We start from the raw sequence: 19,174 nt of genomic DNA on the forward strand, positions 1-19,174 counted from the left end.
TGGGTGTGATAGACTGCACACACATACATATCAAGTCACCACCCGGTGAGCATGGTAGGCGCTACATAAACCACAAAGGATTCCACTCCATCAACTGCCAGGTCATGTGCAATGCCCAGGGCATTATCATGGATGTGTGTGCTGGCAGCCCTGGATGCTACCATGACTCCCATATCTGGCATGCCTCACAGCTGTATCAGGTATTTGTCAGGGGGGACATCCCACATGGCCACCTTGTGGGGGATGCTGGCCATGCATTGGAGCCATGGACGATGACTCCCATCAGAAATGCACACACACCCATGCAAGAATGCCATAATGAGGCACACGCACAAACCAGAATCATCATAGAGCATGTGTTTGGGATGCTGAAATCATGGTTCCATTGCTTGGACATATCTAGTGAAGCCTTGCAGTACTCTCCAGGCACGTGTGCCCATATCTTCATTGTATGTGCCATGCTACATAATATGATCCTGCGGAAGCAGCTGCAGCAGGGACAAAATGGTGAAGGCCCTCATAGCCCACCACAATTGCCAAGGCCATCACAGGCACAGAGGGATTCAGACCACGAACACCCTGTGCCAGCCCCAGTAGGCTGACGGAGGCATGCCCAATATGCCTATACCTTGGCAAAGAGGGAACGTATAGCACATACTCTGACAGTGTAGGCCCCTACAGACTGACACACCTCTCCACCTGCACACACAGTAAAAATGGATGGCACACACACACACGACCACCTGTAAATTGTAATATATAGGTGGGCTACTGTGTGAATCCTACATAAGCAGCCCTCAATATTTGTACACACAACAGCTATTGGAACAAGGAATGTCAACACCTGAACAGTACACGCACCTATCAGCATATGTTGGTACTGTGTGTATAGGTTCCTAGGTACATCGGTAGGTACACGCCCGATTGTCAGAGGCCATACATCAATCGAGGCAAACAGTGTCTGCTGTTGCCACAACATCGAGTAACCAACTGTCGCTCAGTGGAGCAGAGGCAATTGCGGGATCCCCTGTGTGTAATCATTGTTCCCCACACACACTGCATGGATTCCCTGGTGCGTTAATGAGGGGCTCCACATAATGTAATCATGGATGTCGTGTCAAGGCATGGGGTGTACCTATGACAGGTATCTGTCACACCAGCATGCTCAACCTACGGTCATTTGAAGGTGTAGCACATTCTAGTGTGTGGCTCACATATACATACCCAATGCTGGAGCACATCCATTAAACATCACATGGACATACCATTAATAGGACTCATCCATATGTAAACTAACTGAGTTACCCATGTGATTGCAGTATGGAGTAACAGCCATAGTATAGTCCACATACAAAACACCATAACACGTGTACAAATCCCAGATGCCCAAGTGGTAAATGAAGTGACCGTCGTGCATGTTCCCGGTCCCACATCCTGCAAGGGATGTAATGTAATCCCGAAGGCACGAATAATGCATGTCGGATGCAGGTCATCAGATCATGTTTAGCACACGTTAGTGGGAATATGTGTTGCCCAGTGCTGGTAAGCATCGTTTAAATATGACTATATGGATATGTGTGAAACAAGGCTAAGCTTCTCTGAATATCACACAGATCATGGTCAATGATGTCCAGAACAGGTGAAACCAGCATTATTCATCCCTGTACTAATAGCGCCTGCTCTGAAGAGTAAAACGACCACTACCAGGAGTAGAACACGCAATCATGTACACAATCACCTAACACTATGGTAGCCAAGATGTACCTACGGCAGGTGTGTAATGTGACAGGTTCAAACACAAACGTGAGGAGTCCAGTAAACAGTATACACCGACAAGTACACAATGAAAGGTGTATTCTGCCTGTCACTCTCTCTGTCAGATATATATATATATATATATATATATATATATATATATATAGACATATATATAATACAGATAAAAAGGGTGATAAAAAGATATATGTTGATATATACGGATTCACCGATATCTGCAAATATATAGATAGGTCAACGACATGTACACAACCATGGAGGTACAAATAAATAGGATACTGCCAACTATGGAATCTGTCACATACCGACACGCGTAACCACGAGGCTGAAAGACCGAAAGAACACAGTACTGGAACACTAGAACCGCGATTAATATTATCACGATATGAAGGGACATTTAGTTACTGCTGCTGGTGTTGCGGTCCATGTAGGTACTGTGTTCAACTGTGTTTGTGATTGCCGTAGTCTGTGTATGTGTGTGTTGAGGGCGCCGTGTGCATTTCCGTGTGACTGTAATGTGTGTGTGCGTGTCTGCATCGTGTGTCTGTTAGTGCTAACTCGGCGGTAGATCATTATGGTAGGTGTGGTTATAGCTAGCCGTAGGCATATGGTTACCATCTGTCCCACATTAGGAGGGACAGCCCCTCCCTGGGAAATTGTGTCCTTACATAAAACATTAAAAAGGGAAAATGCCAGAGATTGTAGGACATAATTATGTCCCATATATTATGTAATAGTTGTATTAAATAGTTATGCCTGTATGTAAGAAACGTAAATGTTACATGAAATATGATAAGTAGCCAAAGTCCTACAAGAATAAGTATGTATTCAGGATAAAAGTATGTGCTATCCTGTGTACTGACCATGGGTATGTGTCGGCCTGTAAACACAGATGTGTGTTCCGCAAATGTCCCGCTATGGCCATTTGAAAAGGTGGCAACCCATGCCAAAGAGGTTCAGTTACCAACACAACTGCAATGAGTGCAAATATCTGGAACAGAAATACACGGGACAGCTGTCATTTAGTAACATTCCTTTACATATCGCTGTATTTCTGGAGGTATGGAAGTATCAACCTCACCTGCATACTGTATAGAAACCAATTAACAATGGCCCAATGTATATGCCCGTAACAAAAGTCTACTAACTGATAGGTTTTTAATTAGGGAAGGAGCCCACACACATATATGGAATATGTAGAAATGCAAGCCCCACAAACATGTATATGCTACGTACACCCACCTACATCCCCCAAACATGAAACTATAGCAATACAAACTGTAATAACAGCACAAACATCCACTCACTCAATTACATCTGCAGAAGTGTTAACATACCTTGTGAGGGACACATTTTTAAAGGCTCCATGTGAAATTGTAGCCGTTGTATAAAGGAACAGACGGCGATGTTACAGGTTTTGTTTGCAATACTCCCTTATCAGACAGTTGAGATGACAGGTGCACTCACATGTAGAACCACATACTCTAGCCATCACACACAATCCACGGGGGACATGAATCCAAAATATCCGTGTCTCTACACATAGCAGTTGCAATTACACACAACAAAACACATACAGGCTGTCTCCCCGAAGGTAGGGCAAATGGGCAACGCCCAAGCGGAGAATTCAATTATACCCCACTGTTGCCACGTAATTGGTGAATGGAGTAGCTGCACAGCTGATGTGCATGTAATAATTTACACAGGAACACCAATTGGTGCAGGAAACCACATGTTACAGGTATCGACGTATATAAGGATGACTTGCTAGACATTCAAACCATATGCTCATACCATAGAACTGTTTAAACAGTGTAAGAGAGATAGTTACGAAAGTTCAGAATGCTAACAAGGTATGTAGAACACTCAGTATTTTAGTGTATGTATAGCCTGTTTTGTATTAAATAAAAGTGTCCACAATGCATAAAGTGGGAAAAGGTATTATGTAGTGATGTCTTGCTGAGCATAGTAATGCTTGTAGAAATTATGTGTCCTGCAGTGGGCCACAAGGTAAACATCACAGACACCACAAGGGATGCTACATGACGGCTTTAAACAGAACAATTCCATACCATCTTCCGTCAGTGGTAGGGATGTCCAACAAGTACGTGCCATAGCAGGGGATAGTATATGTTGATATATTGTCACAGTAGGCATGTGTATGGGCATATAATGACAAAACAAACAACAGCTGTTCAGGATCCAATATTCAAGAAAAACAAACGACAGTTGAATAAAACACACCTTTATGAAACACAGAGCTTTCGGGAAACACCCTTTCTCAATGATTTACATAAGGTTCATTAAAAAATTGACTTAAATACACCCAAAAGACATCACATGACCCGCAGCCAGGATCATATGACCAGAAATTCACTTAAAAAATATTTAATACATATAAAAATACATATAAAATACATATAGAGCATATGAAGATTCTTGTATATAAATAAAAATATGAACATCATCTTTACTTCAATTTTGTCTGTTGTATTTTAACCAATATTGGTTTTAAAGAAACAGCTGTGTTTAAACCTGGGTATACATCAGCCGTCAGACGTATTAGCCATTCATATTCCTTTGTTTCTAACAAATTATTTATGATATGGTGCGAAAACCCTTTAGAGGTGGGAACATAAATAATTTGTTAGAAACAAAGGAATATGAATGGATAATACGTCTGATATATACCCAGGTTTAAACACAGCTGTTTCTTTAAAACCAATATTGGTTAAAATACAACAGACAAAATTGAAGTAAAGATGATGTTCATATTTTTATTTATATACAAGAATCTTCATATGCTCTATATGTATTTTATATGTATTTTTATATGTATTAAATATTTTTTAAGTGAATTTCTGGTCATATGATCCTGGCTGCGGTCATGTGATGTCTTTGGGTATTTAAGTCAATTTTTTAATGAACCTTATGTAAATCATTGAGAAAGGGTGTTTCCCGAAAGCTCTGTGTTTCATAAAGGTGTGTTTTATTCAACTGTCGTTTGTTTTTCTCATATAATGACAATGACATGCCTAAGGTGGTCCTCCTGTGCAAGTATGCTTTGCATTATGGGATAATATGTAAAATATGTGTAATGTACAGTATTGTAGGTAGATATGTCAGATATTCTACACAGCATAACAGGCATATCATGCATACCAAAGGTATCGTCTATTGGCATGTACAATATACAATAACAGGATACATATGGCTTGTAGTCACGGGACACTGTAACAGCATGATAGCTAATCGAAATGGAAGAGCTACTCAATTAACCATGCACATAGGACATGTAATAGCTTCACAGGTTCATATTGGGGTACTATGCTGTCTGGCAAGTCTATGTGTAAGCCCAACTACAGTGTTTACACCAGCAGCACCTCTCTAGGGTAGTGTCCTGTCTGTGAACAGCAGAGCCATGTGTTAGCTGCACCTCTGCACAGTACAGCCACTGCAGTGATCCCTAGCGTACATGTGTGTCTCCCATCCACCAAGTGAGGTATCACATGAACAGTGCTGCTGAGTGTCCCTGCGTGATGTACATAGGAATCATGTTCCAAAGCATGGTGAGTGTCTGGTTTTGGAATGTAACCCTCAAGCACATCCCACTCATCGTTGCATGTGTGCACATATCCATGAGCATGTTGCTCTCAGTGGCTTTTGCTTATGTCGCTTATGTGGAGTATATCCATGAATATTGTTGTGGACATGGGCCCTGTATGTTCAGCAAAGGTCACCCCTGAGTATGCAGTATGCAAATGTGTACAGTCATGGTGTCCGTAGTTCTGCCGCATACGTCAACCTTTGGAGCTCAATAATCCTCATGGCATGTTAATATTGTGGTATGTAAAGCCGTAGCTGTTCTGTAAGGTACACCCTAAATGGGGTGTTGTACCCTTGAATGTGTGTATACTTCAGGAGTTCAGAGGTACAATGGGTGCCTATGTTCCAGCTACAAACCCAGTACAGATAAGGGTGGCCATGTAAAAGGATATCCACACCACATTGGCAATATGGTTATCAAAGGAGTGGGTGCTACATACGTGTGTACTATGATCACGTACAATGTGAAATGTATGTAGGGGACTACCACCTATGTGATAGTCAGTGGGTGATTGGTGTAATGCAAAGGGGATGTTCATGCACCTTGTGTCATGCAGCTTGAGGCCATGATATTGATATCAGGTATCCATCACAGTGACACCCTTATGGAGTGAGTCAGTATAAGCTGGTGGATCAATCATGGCGCTTTGTATGCAGTTGTCTGGAAAGCTAGTCAGGGAAAGTCCCTCTGTGCTAGCCTGTACCACAGGGAAGCATATACCAAACATGAGGGGCCCTATGACTGAGGACTGTGGTACGCCAAGTGTAACTGAAATACAGTAGGTACTGTGGTATGCTACCCTCATTGTGTGGGTCCTGTCCGTGAGCCGCTTTGCATAACATCCTGAGACATAGGGGTCGATGTGCAGGTGGATGTGTATGTCATTAATACTAGAATGGAAAACGGTGCTGAATGCCAATGAGAGGACAATGTAGGCTGTGTGGACCCCCTTACCATCATCAACTACCCTGGTAACTGTATCAATGGAGTCCACCAGGTGTAGGAGCCATGCTCTGGCCCTAAAAAGTCCAACCTGGGTGGCATCAAAGGACTGGTGCCCACCAATGTCTCTGTGAATGACTTCCATGATGATGTGCCCCATAGCCTTGCAGAACAATCCAGTCAGGCATATAGGACATTAGTCCCTCTGGTTCATTGTGGTGCCACCTGTGTGGAGTGTGATAACTGTTGCTGTGTGCCATTCAGGGGCCACAATGTCTGATACAAGGCTATTACTGAATCTGGTGGCCAAGTGGGGAGACATGTTGTTCAGAGGTTTGCGTAAATCACAACCTGGGATGTTGGATGGTCACATGGAGTCAGTGTTCCAGACCTTAGACAATGCAGGTTAGTACTGTGTAGTTGTGACTGCAGGGACACCGCAATGTTCCTGCATGGATTGTGGCCCTGTAGGGAGTAAGAGGGTGTAATATTAGCACTGAACCCATCCGCCAGGATGTTGCCAACATCACTCGGTTCTGTAATGTTCCTGAGTAACTGTCGTATGTCAGAGCAGATGTGGGTATTGCCATTGACTACTGACATACCTCCATAATGCCTTGTGGTACACCCTGGAATGTGTCACAGTAATGTTTATGTAGCTAGGTTCGGAGTATGTGATAAGGGATCCCGTAGCCCTACTGAGGCTGACCAGTGAGCTACCCCACCAATGGGATTGTACTCTACTTTGCAACAGCCTCCACCTTTTGTTGTACATTATGTCCATGGAACTGGACCCCCAGAGTGGCATCCTTTATCTGGTGGGTACCATCATGGCTCTGTTTGGAATAGCATGATCCATGCAGTCATGTAAGTGCTAATGAAGTGCACTGGGGTATGTTTCAGCATTTGTATGTGCATTGTCCATCTGCACGGGTGTCATGACGTTTACTACTGCTGTCATAAGACATCTGTAGTAGGCGTTGTAGTAATCTTGTACTATGTATGCCGTGAAGGGTGTGGCACCAGGATGTGGATAACAAGGGTGATTAGCATATGTTCGGAAACCACCAACGAGGTGATAACTCCAGGTGTGGAACACCAGTCACATGTTGGTAGTGTCCATGTCTAGGATATTGTTGGTCTTGGAGGTGGTGTGTATGGGTTGATCCAGCCAAGTGGAGGTTATGAATCCCGGACAGCGTTGGCCTAATATGTCGGTACATGAGTGGCTATCCCAGTTAAGTGTGGGGTAGTGTCAGTCTCACATCAGTAGTACCTGTCTGAACCCTACTGTCCAGTACACCAAGAAATGAGGGCTGGTAACCGTGGGGTATGTTGTTGAATCTGTAGCATGTTACTATGTGTATAGCAGTTCTGGCCACAGTTAGTTGCACGTGGATCACCTCTGATGCATTGTGCTAAGTAACTAGCCAGGAGGTGTGTACAACATAGTGGAATATGGGAACACCTCAGCCGTGGGTGTTCTGGTCCAGGTTACATGACTGAAAGGTGTGGTCTGCGTATACATGACTGAAAGGTGTGGTCTGCATATAACCTGTCAGTACAGGTGTGCTCTGCAGAGCCTAGAGGCAGGTCCCAGTCACTGCAGAGATATTGAAGTGGTCCATTATAAGGAGTGCCTCGCCTGCGTGCGTCAGAGATGAAGATGTCAAGCATCAAGTCACATGACCCCAATGTTTTGCTTGCCTGTTCCCGTTCTGGTGGTGAATGTTATTGGAAACTTTGCAAGACAGGCAGTATAGGAGCAGCAAGAGCCTTACATATTATCTGTACTCCCAGGGCTGACAGGTGTAGGTCATCTGTGCCAAAGCATTGTGTTTTGTTGACCATGTCAGTCAAAGCGGACAGATACTGGATGCCTGTTGAATGACAGCAGAAGCATAGGCAACTGTTGAAGTGAAACAGTCAGTCATTGTACAGTGGTATCAAGTCTGGATGAATGCATAATGGTCCCCAGGGCTTGGCCTATACCTTCAGGGCTACAAGACCAGTGAGCTATTGCATGCCCCTGCACATGTAGTCTGTGAAGTTGCATCTCAGGGCAGCCACACTAACATGGAGAATGACAGTCAAATTGTACCTGGTGAGGTGTGGCATGGGTGCATAGGTTATGTTGCAGAACCAGTTACCCAACAGCTAGATGTAAGCGACTATCACCTTGTGTAGCCTGCTGAGTGGGACATCAGTGTGACTGCCTACAGAGTCACCTATGACTGGTGTGTTGTGTATGTTATAACACCCTATTGGCTGTATGTGATGGGCACACATGAGTATGTGGGCTATACGTTATTGTTGTTGTGTTTGGTGATGGGGGCTGCCTTTGGTGCCTACACAGAGTATGGAGAGGTTCTGTAAAAGTTGTACTCATATTATGTGTGGCCTGTGGTGGTGGAGATTTTGTGAAACTATGTGATGAGTGGGGTGTGTTGCAAATGTTACACATCCACACATGACTGCCAGGTTAAGTCTGGGTTGGTGAGAGCATTACCCCCAGCATGGCTACATATGTGCATCTCCCACAGGCTGTAGTGTCGTATGTTGGGAGGTGAGCATTGACTGTGTACATGAGACAATTGCTCTATTGCCACATGTATGCCATATTCATCATATAGACAGGCAATAACAGTGGTATGTGACAGTTGGACATGCCTGTATATTCAACCATGTCTCACAAGGTATGTGAGTTACGTGTGTACAACAGCTGTTGTACTGTAAGCAAGCTGGAAATGTAAGGACAGACAGTGTACTTGTGAGAAATGGTTTGGAATGGGTGCTATATTAATTAGTAGCTCATGAAGTGCTCTCAAGTTCTAAACAAGTGCTGAGCATGAAAATGCAATACAGATAGGGTTTTGGATAATATCAACCCACAAGTGGTGACGACAGTCATAATTGGAGGCACTGCAGTATTACCGTGCTGAGTATGGTCTGCAAGTCCATGAACCTTTATCAATGTAGATGTTAGCAGTACAGACGTAGATGACAGTACAGATATTTGACTACATGTACCTTCGTATGTCACAGGAGTGTTCTACCAGTGGCCTGTTGACAGAATCAACACTACAAAAGGTGTCAGAGTGACATGTGCATATCACACCATTGGCAGCTACAGGAAAACAGGGTTAATGTGTTGTACTCCCCCCTCATTGTAGCCCATGCCACACAGACAAATGTGAGGCATCTGTCTATGTAAGGATGTGAATGGCCATGACCTATGAGCAATAGCTGTCTCAGTGTTGTGGACAACATACAGAATGGGCTTTGTGGGTGAGGTGTGTGACATATGTGCACAATCTGACAGATGATATTAGCATTGTCACCGCTAGGTGAATATCCCTGTACCCATTAACTACCAGTTAGGCTGCGATCAACATTATGGACACTGTGTAAGGGATGGTGCTGTGCAGTTCACCTCCCTGAGTTGGTGACATCTCCAGGCCTATTAGCTAGTCATACGAGGCACCCATGTCATGACAGGGTGCCATCCATGAGCATGGAGATCATTGGACAGGCATACTCAGCACTCGGGTGACCGATATTGGATCACATATCACCTTTAAGGGGTATTGGCCATGCGTAGATGGGCGATACCAGCCTTCACAATCCTCACCTCCACTATGCAGCATGCTGGCTACCTTACATAAAGACATGTGCTACACTATGATGTTGGACATTATACACGTACATATCCTGATCTGAAAGACATACGTCATGGACAGCCACCATACTACTACTATGATCGCCACATGCTGGATAGATCCCTGTGCCATACATGTGACATACTCCCGCCATACCATGCAACCCTGTCCATCAAAACTGCACATGTCATCTCTGTCATACATGGTGTGATGACCGCATGGTAGATGTATTATCAACTGTCTGGATCAGTAATGTGACACTGATGCACCTCGTGGTGGCAAAATGGCTGCTGGATACAGCTAGAAAACCTTGCCCATACATGCTATAGTTGATAACCATCCCTGCAAATGATGTCCGGCTAGCCATTGTCCCATGTCTATCACATGTGCAACACAGGCAATCCGTGGCAGGATGCTGAACTGCTGTACAGTGCCATGTAGATGTATATGGCAAAACACATGCATGTAAAGGTTTCCATGCGTATGTGTGCATTGTCACTGTTCAAGTCCATTAAGGCAGTGTATGTGTTGATATGTGACATATACACAGCATCAAGGTCAACAGCATTACTGTGGACACATCCAGGCATGTGCTGATAGGTAAGAACACCAGTGCAGGCAAACAGACATGCCCACATCAAGACAGCATTCACATGGAGTATGAACAATGTAATGACGGGACACACATATATGGTGATGATATCCAATGCATATCGGGTGTTACATGTGTGTGACACAAACATGTCAGTCATGTCAATGTCATGATGATTTGCAAAGATAACTGTGCAGATGTTCTAGATTTAATACAAATGTATGTGCAGCAGTATCTCTGTACATCTCTGTGATACTGTGAACTGTCACCATCATTATGTCTTACTGATAATGCCTCGTTCACGCCTGCCAGCGTACAGCCGCGAGGAGGATGATGTCCTCATCCCTTACCTCCATGAGAACTACAAAGTGTTGTTCAGCCATGTGCCACAGCATGCCCAGCAGCATGACAACCTGCGGCAGGACCTTCGCTGGAGGGTTAATGATGTGGGTGGCCATAACCGCACCTACCAGCAGGTGCGCAGACACTGCACAGACTTGATACGACATGCAAAACAGCGTGCCACTGCAATCACCAGGGAACAAGGTGGAACAGGGGGTGGGCCACCAACCCAGCCCCCACTCACACTCACCAAGGAGCTACTAGCCAGTCTGGGGACACCCTCAGAACAGCATCCACAAACACTAGCTGCCATCATAGAGGTGGGTGTCTCCCAACCAATGAGCCTGGAGTTGCCTGGTAAGTCAGTACTGCACATATGACTATTATATCCCATTTAGTTGCATGTGTCACTGTACATTATGTAATGTAACATCATATGCAAAGTATGTTTACACACATGCTGCATTCTACAGTATGCTACCCTGTGTATGCACACGTGCATACAATATGCTATTGTACAGGTGAATGTAACATGCACAGTGCACCCTGTGGCTGTCATACAGTCATGGATAATGTTCAAACTGCTGTGTCACCCCTATACAGGTACCTCTGGAGTGCCGCACAGACATCAGTCCGTTGCAGGTGAGACTGTCATCAGTATCAGGCATGTTAAAGCATAGATCTGTTTGCCATGTGGCCAGTTAACACTTGTACACTTGTTGTTTGGTCCAGTCACGATATACAGGTCGCATCTCCCATCATTCACACTGGCTACCCATGTGCAATATATACAAACAAAATGATACACAGACATGAAACCACAGTATCTGTCATTGATACATGTGTGGACAGCTGTGCATACAATGGTGGAGGTGTTGTACAATGTAAGCATATGTACTATACATTGGAACAACATGTGTGGTACGCAAACAGTACCACACAGTGAGCTGGGATATGGGCAACCCACAGGAGTCACCATTGTGTTATATGCCCCTGCAATGGGTGCACACATTGTTATGTGCCATCTGACATGTCCCAGATGTAGTGTTCTGGCTGCAATATTGTCACACTATCCCATAACACATACCCCACATACCAAACATACAACCCATTGTCTGCATAGCCCTGTGGATGGTGACATATCTAACATCTATGGGTGTATGTCATATGGGACAACACAGACATGTGAGATAGATGGCCATCACAAACATTTGGCCAACACATGTTCACACATGGCCATGGGGTTGGCCAGAGACATGTAGCCACACAGTAGGTGTGATGTATATACACCCTGTTGCACATTGTCCACACATGGTCCAATTATAGCCTTAGTTGACTGATTATACAGTTGATGTGGTACAGTGGACATCTTAAAAGCTTGTGCGCAGCTAGTGGAGGTGTCACTTAAGTCTACCATATAAGATGTGTTGAACATCACGACTGTGTCATAGCATGACAGTATTCACCTGTACAGCTTCCACAAACATTGACACCACATCAGGCCACAGATACTGTACATTTCCCTTGCTGCTGTAGGACATCACCATTAGCTGTGCACCTCGTGTATGTGGTACATCAATGTCATGTGGGACATGGTGAATTGACAAGTCTGCCATGTGTGGACATGGTTTCCAGGAAGCTAAGACTCTGTAGTAGTTGTGCAGGGGTGTCATCTGTAGGTCTTCCAGTGACCTGTCACATGACACAGCATGGCTTGGTGTGTATACACCTCAGCATCGTGGGTCACAATCCACAGTTATGTCATGGGTATGCATGCAGTTATGGCTATGCAATGTGTGCATATTACACACTGTAATAGCAATATAGATGCCTCATGATGCCATGCAATGGCACAGTGTCTGTATTTCACAATGTATAGCAATGTATACAGCTCACACTACTCTTCCATGCTCATGCACATTTGCTAAACATGCATTCTATCTGTAGGGCATACAGACAACACTGCTATGTGATGCCCATTACAATGCTGTACATGTGTCAGGACACCATTGTGTCAGACATGTATGCATGTTAATGCACATGTCAGCAAATTACATGTCAAGGTCACTTCAGCCATTTGTACTGTTAACCTGTTCTGGTCCACATGGTGTATCATGGGGATGCATGCTTACTACCATGATTGTGTGAACTGCATGGCTACTAATATGACACCTGCTTGCTGTTGTGTGCAACCCAGGGAGGTATGCTAACTAACACTATTAATGTCTGAGCTGCATGCCGTCTGCTGTATCACATGCATGCTGCATGCCGTCTGTCAAATCACATGCATCGTGTGTCTGTGTGTGTGTGTCTATGTGTGTGTGTGTGTGTGTGTGTGTGTGTGTGTGTGTGTGTGTGTGTGTGTGTGTCAATGTGTGTGTGTGTGTCTGTGTGTGTCTGTGAGCCTGTGTGTGTGTGTGTGTGTGTGTGTGTGTGTGTGTGTGTGTGTGTGTGTGTGTGTGTGTGTGTGTGTGTGTGTGTGTGTGTGTGTCTATTGTAATTTAGAGTCTTTCTTTGCATTCACAGGTGATGTAGGTGTGTTACCCACCTGCGGTCCATCTGATATTAGTATCCCTACAGATACTAGCAGTGATGAACATATGCATGAGGTACAGGCAGGGTTGTCAGTGGCTGAATCTGTGCCAATGGTTGCCATCCCAGCTATGTCCCCCTCTTCCCCACACACAGTTCTGCTGCCAACACATACCGCATCACCAGTGGCCATAGAGGAAGGACAGTCAGCATCTGTTAGCGTGGAACAGGAACATGTGGTGGCTACAGAAGGTTTGTCTCCACACCATGGTTTCAGTGTAATGACTGCAGATGTGCCATACAGGCATGTGGCCAGTGCTGCTCATAGGAGGACCTCTGGCAGACATGCAACTGCAGGACAGAGTGCAGCAGCTGGTGTCACCAGACACATGTTCCAGACTGTAATGGCTGCACAGGCACGTGCTGAACGGCAGAACAGAGAAGGGCAGAGGGCTGCAATCCGTACTCTAAACGACAACATCCAGGCATTGGCAAATGCTCAACAGCAGATTGCTGATGTTCTGGACAGGCGATTGGGTGACATGGTCGGAATCCTTGACTATGGCATGGCAATCTGCGAGCGTGAGCTGTCTGTGCTGGAACATCTGGTCGGAGTGAGGCATAGGCCATGTGGACGTAGGCCAGCTACACCACCTAGTGCAGGTCAACGTGAGCATGCCACCTCACATGGCCGCTCCCATAGTGCTGGTAGCAGTAGCAGTGCAGCTGGTGCTGTGCTGTCCACATCAGGACACAGCAGGCCATGTGGATGTGGCCCTGGATGTTCCCAGCAGGGACATGGTTCCAGTGGACATGTGTCATCAGACAGTAGCTAATCTGTACCTCCGACTAGTAGTGCCCGTGCAACCCCTGGCAGGCACAGGTCACATGGCTGTGGCCGGACACAGTGAGCTGTACATCCTGGTCTGTACAATCTGGAGCTGTCAATAATACCCCTGTGTAGGCCTCACAAAAGGCAGAACTGTGTGCACACATACACGCACACGGCAAAAACATCTGTAGGGCACCGCAACACCCATATGCATAATGACCACACATGTCCAATCAGATCACCGGCCCTTACCCACACACATGATGTCATCCATTGGTGCAGCCTATGCCCCTGACAAACATTATCACCCTGTGCATATGATGAAGCCTGTGCCACATCCCTGTCATCCACACCATCGGTGCAGGGACATGCTCAAATGGTCTGATGCACAGGGTGAACAGAATAGTGAGAGAAGTGTATATTACATTAGTTGTGTACTGTTGACATGCACCAGACATACCATGTAGTACAGGTTTATCATGCATTGTTATATGTTCACAGTATGTGTCTTGGTAACAACAGTAACAGCATGTTGGTTATGATGCCCTGGTTCCCTCCTTATGGTCTACTTGCATGTGCCAACATGTAGCAGTGTTTGCAGTTTCCCATGTGTAAATGTGGAGTACTCACAGGCACGTATGGCAATATCATCATGCTATATGTAGCCTCAACCTTACTGTTGGAAAGGCTAACATACCACAGATGTCCACACATCTACTGATCCAGAAGCATGTGGGCTGTTTAATAGGCTACGGTGGCTAGAGATGTGACATCCATACCAGGTCACATCACAAGTATGTTGACATGGTGCAGGGGATGTACACAGCGGTCCGGCTGATGATAATGTTAGAGGCCACTTGATAGCATGAGGCCTCACTGTGTAGCAGTAATACCCTGTCACATTACAAGAACATGCCCACACTCATGGAGTCAACAACACTATAACGCACACTCCATAATGTTGAGGTGAGGACCCCTGCCTATGTGGTAATCACCCTCATGGTACTGTGCACCCACACGATGCGACACAGAGAATGAACATGTACAGGTAGCCAGTAAGGCTGAGACCGATGGCGTCAACAGGGTAGTAGACTGCATCACCATGAGGGGTTAGGGATCCTGTCTGCTCTGTATGGTAGCATACACCCTCACTCCATGCACCAGACAGCCATACACACACACACACACACACACACACACACACACACACACACACACACACACACACACACACACTGTGGAGTCCACAAATGTCATTCACATATGGATAGCTGATATGTGTGTGATACACACACCATCCCTGCCTATGTCATGCTTTCCACACTGCAGTATGTACAGATCTCTACAACAGTGTAACAGTGTACAGGGGTGTGTAACAATTGGGATGTATTCCCCACCATATGTGGCATATATGGTCACACAAGCAAACACACATGGCAGTACTGTGAATGATACACCTGCTATATGATGATACGTCTGACAGACATGCAGCAGTATTGGCAGCATTATGTGTACCAATGCTACCTCCAGCATTTGTGCTGCTATATGCACACAGGAGGATATAAGTGTTAAAGGTGTCAAGTGACTTACATTCAGTAACACCCGACCGCTGTGTAGGTTTTATGTCTTCACCATCAAGTAACAGTAACATAACGTACTGTTTGCACATGTAATGGTAAGATGGTGTGTGACACACCTGTGAGCCTTCCCCGGCAAACATCCATCTGCAAAGGTGTATCACCACTTTATGTACACACATCCATCCATACCTGATGTACATCCTACCGTACTGTCAGTATTTCACCATATACAGGTGTCAATGATGGGGCTGCATTGCAACTGCATGTTGTAGTTAGGCACAGATGAATTACATACATCAGCTACTGCACATGCATGGTAGCTGCATGCACACCACTACTTGTACATGTGTGTTGGTCCTACATGCCTGTCATGTAGCCATGTTCGTATGCATTGCAATTGGTGGGAATGTGTGATGACATACATAACACATGGACTGTTGTATGATATGATGGGTGTCATGGGTAACTAGTACAGAGGGAATGTGTCCTCGGTCAACATTGCTACCTCATGTACTGTTAGCATTCAACAGCCATGAACCTACCTTCCATTTGCATGTGCGTGATTGCTGTAGCCACTTGTCTGCATGGAGGACAGTAAAAGCTATGCTATGAACATATGTGTATGTGTGTGTGTGTGTGTGTGTGTGTGTGTGTGTGTGTGTGTGTGTGTGTGTGTGGTCCATGCACATATCCACTGCGATTACATGTATGTCATATCCAAACATGTGTGTTCGTTGGTGTATAGCGACAGTCATCTGTCACAGCTGTGTAAGACCCAGGGCCCCTGTTGTGTGTACAGCCAACCTGGTTATGTACAGTGGTATCATTGCATTGCATAACACATGATGGAACCCTGTCAGTACATGTGTAGTCTGCACAGTTGCTGTAGACCTATGTACAGTCCACTGGTCATGAGTCACACGGTGTTGTGGTAATGTATGGCTGTGTGTTGCTGGTCCAACGACATGGTGATGTCTGAGGGCTACATAGTAGACTGAGGCATTTACCTCTGTGATCTGCACCTGCGACATCTGTGATGGCTCTTGAGTGTGTACTGCTCAGTACATGTGAGTGGCCTTCATGTACGTGGGGACAGTAACACCATACTGTGCCCTTCCGTGTTTAGAATCCGTGTGCATGCAAGACAGCCCTTTGCAACTGCTGTGTGAGCATGCCCAGTACGCCATTGTGTAGATGGACACGCAGTACATTCCAAACTGTGCCCTTCCGTGTTTAGAATCCATGTGCATGCAAGACAGCCCTTTGCAACTGCTAAGTGTGTGAGCATGCCCAGTACGCCGTTGTGTAGATGGACACACAGTACACTCCAAATGGACATGTGATACTAAGTGTGTGAGCATGCCCAGTGACACCTTGTGTCGGTGATGTGCCTCTGTGTATGGGTATGGCCATTGACATCCTGTATAGCGATGGTGGTAATCCAGGCAACAGATCTCCATTTTCCATGTCAGGATGGACGCCTACATTGAACACACTGGTTGATTGTCTTGAAGGGTGTACTGTCTGTGGCGCGTCTCGTATCTATGTAGTGTTGTAATAATGCTCCATAGATAGGCAGTTGTCCCGCTCACACCACTGCTGTATTTGTCTACATCTACCTTGGGACAGTAATATGCTTTTAGACTGCTCACTCTCTATACATTCCCTATCGTCGTCTTTGCCTTTGCGTATGATGTCATCCACCTAGAAGTATGCCTCTGGGAGTGCTGTGGTCCAGTAATCTCGATAGCGCATTCTGTAACTGCGTAATGCTGTAGTGCGATAAGGTAGTTAGGTGTATGTTCAACTCCCAGGCCCGGCCAAGTGTGTGTGTGTGTGTGTGTGTGTGTGTGTGTGTGTGTGTGTGTGTGTGTGTGTGTGTGTGTGTGTGTTTCCAGCTGCCTGGGGACAGAGTAATGCTTTTAGACGGCTCACTCCACATACATTCTCTATCGGCGTCTGTGCCTTTGCGGATGATGTCATCTGCTTAGATGTATGTCTCTGGGAGTGCTGTGTTCCAGTAATCTCGATTGCGCGTTCTGTAACTGCGCAATGCTGTAGTGTGATAAGGTAGTTAGGTGTATGTTCAACTCCCAGCCCTGTCAAGTGTGTGTGTATGTTTCCAGCTGCCTGGTGACAAAGTAATACTTTTAGATGGCTCACTTCACATACATTCCCTATCGGTGCCTTTGCCTTTGCGGATGATGTCATTCACCTAGAAGTATGCCTCTGGGAGTGCTGTGTTCCAGTAATCTCGATAGTGCATTCTGTAACGGCATAATGCTGTAGTGTGATAAGGTAGTTAGGTGTATGTTCGACTCCCAGCCCTGCCCAAGTGTGTGTGTGTGTGTGTGTGTGTGTGTGTGTGTGTGTGTGTGTGTGTGTGTGTGTGTGTGTGTGTGTTTCCAGCTGCCAGGGGATAGAGTAATGCTTTTAGATGGCTCACTCCACATACATTCCCTATCGGCGTCTGTGCCTTTGCGGATGATGTCATCTGCCTAGATGTATGCCTGTGGGAGTGCGGTGATGCCGAAACTCGGTAGTGCGTTCTGTTACTGCATAATGCTGTAGTGTGGTAGATTAGACAGGTAGGTGCTCGATTCCAAGGCATGGCAGGTGTGTGTGTTTGGCAGTTATACCGTATGTGTTGGAATCTGTGGGTGGCTAGCTGCAGGATGGGTTCAGTTTGTTTTGTTGCTGACCTATATAGTGTCCACAGCCCACATATTCTGCCAAGACACTGGGTTGTCAACACATACATTCACCAATAGGTCTGGAGAGTAACTGTCAGCAGCCCTACTCTTACCCTTGATACGGTCTGACCCGTGTGACTCAACATAACACATGTGCCTTGATAGTAACAACACTACATGATGCAGGTGGCACATGTAGTTTCCTTTTCATTCCTGTCTAATGTATTGCTGTCATGTGGTCCGCTGTTGTGATATAAATGTCATATCTACATATGTGTGTACATGTATATGTGTGTATGATATATATATATATATATATATATATATATATATATATATATATATATATATATATATATATATATTTATATGTCCATGTATATATATATATATATATATATATATATATATATATATATATATATATATATATATATATATATATATATATATATATATATATATATATATATATACAAATAATATATATGATATATGTAGATGTAGAGATGGACATAGATGTGAACATATGTCTGGGGACATCAGCACTATTGAATGTTTGTGCCAGATGATCTGTACGTGATAACCTGGATCTATGTATATCTGCCATGGCGTGGTG

This window comes from Protopterus annectens, chromosome 2.part2, assembly GCF_019279795.1.
Source record: "Protopterus annectens isolate FY-2018-M chromosome 2.part2, PAN1.0, whole genome shotgun sequence".
NCBI classification, from domain to species: Eukaryota; Metazoa; Chordata; order Ceratodontiformes; family Protopteridae; genus Protopterus; species Protopterus annectens.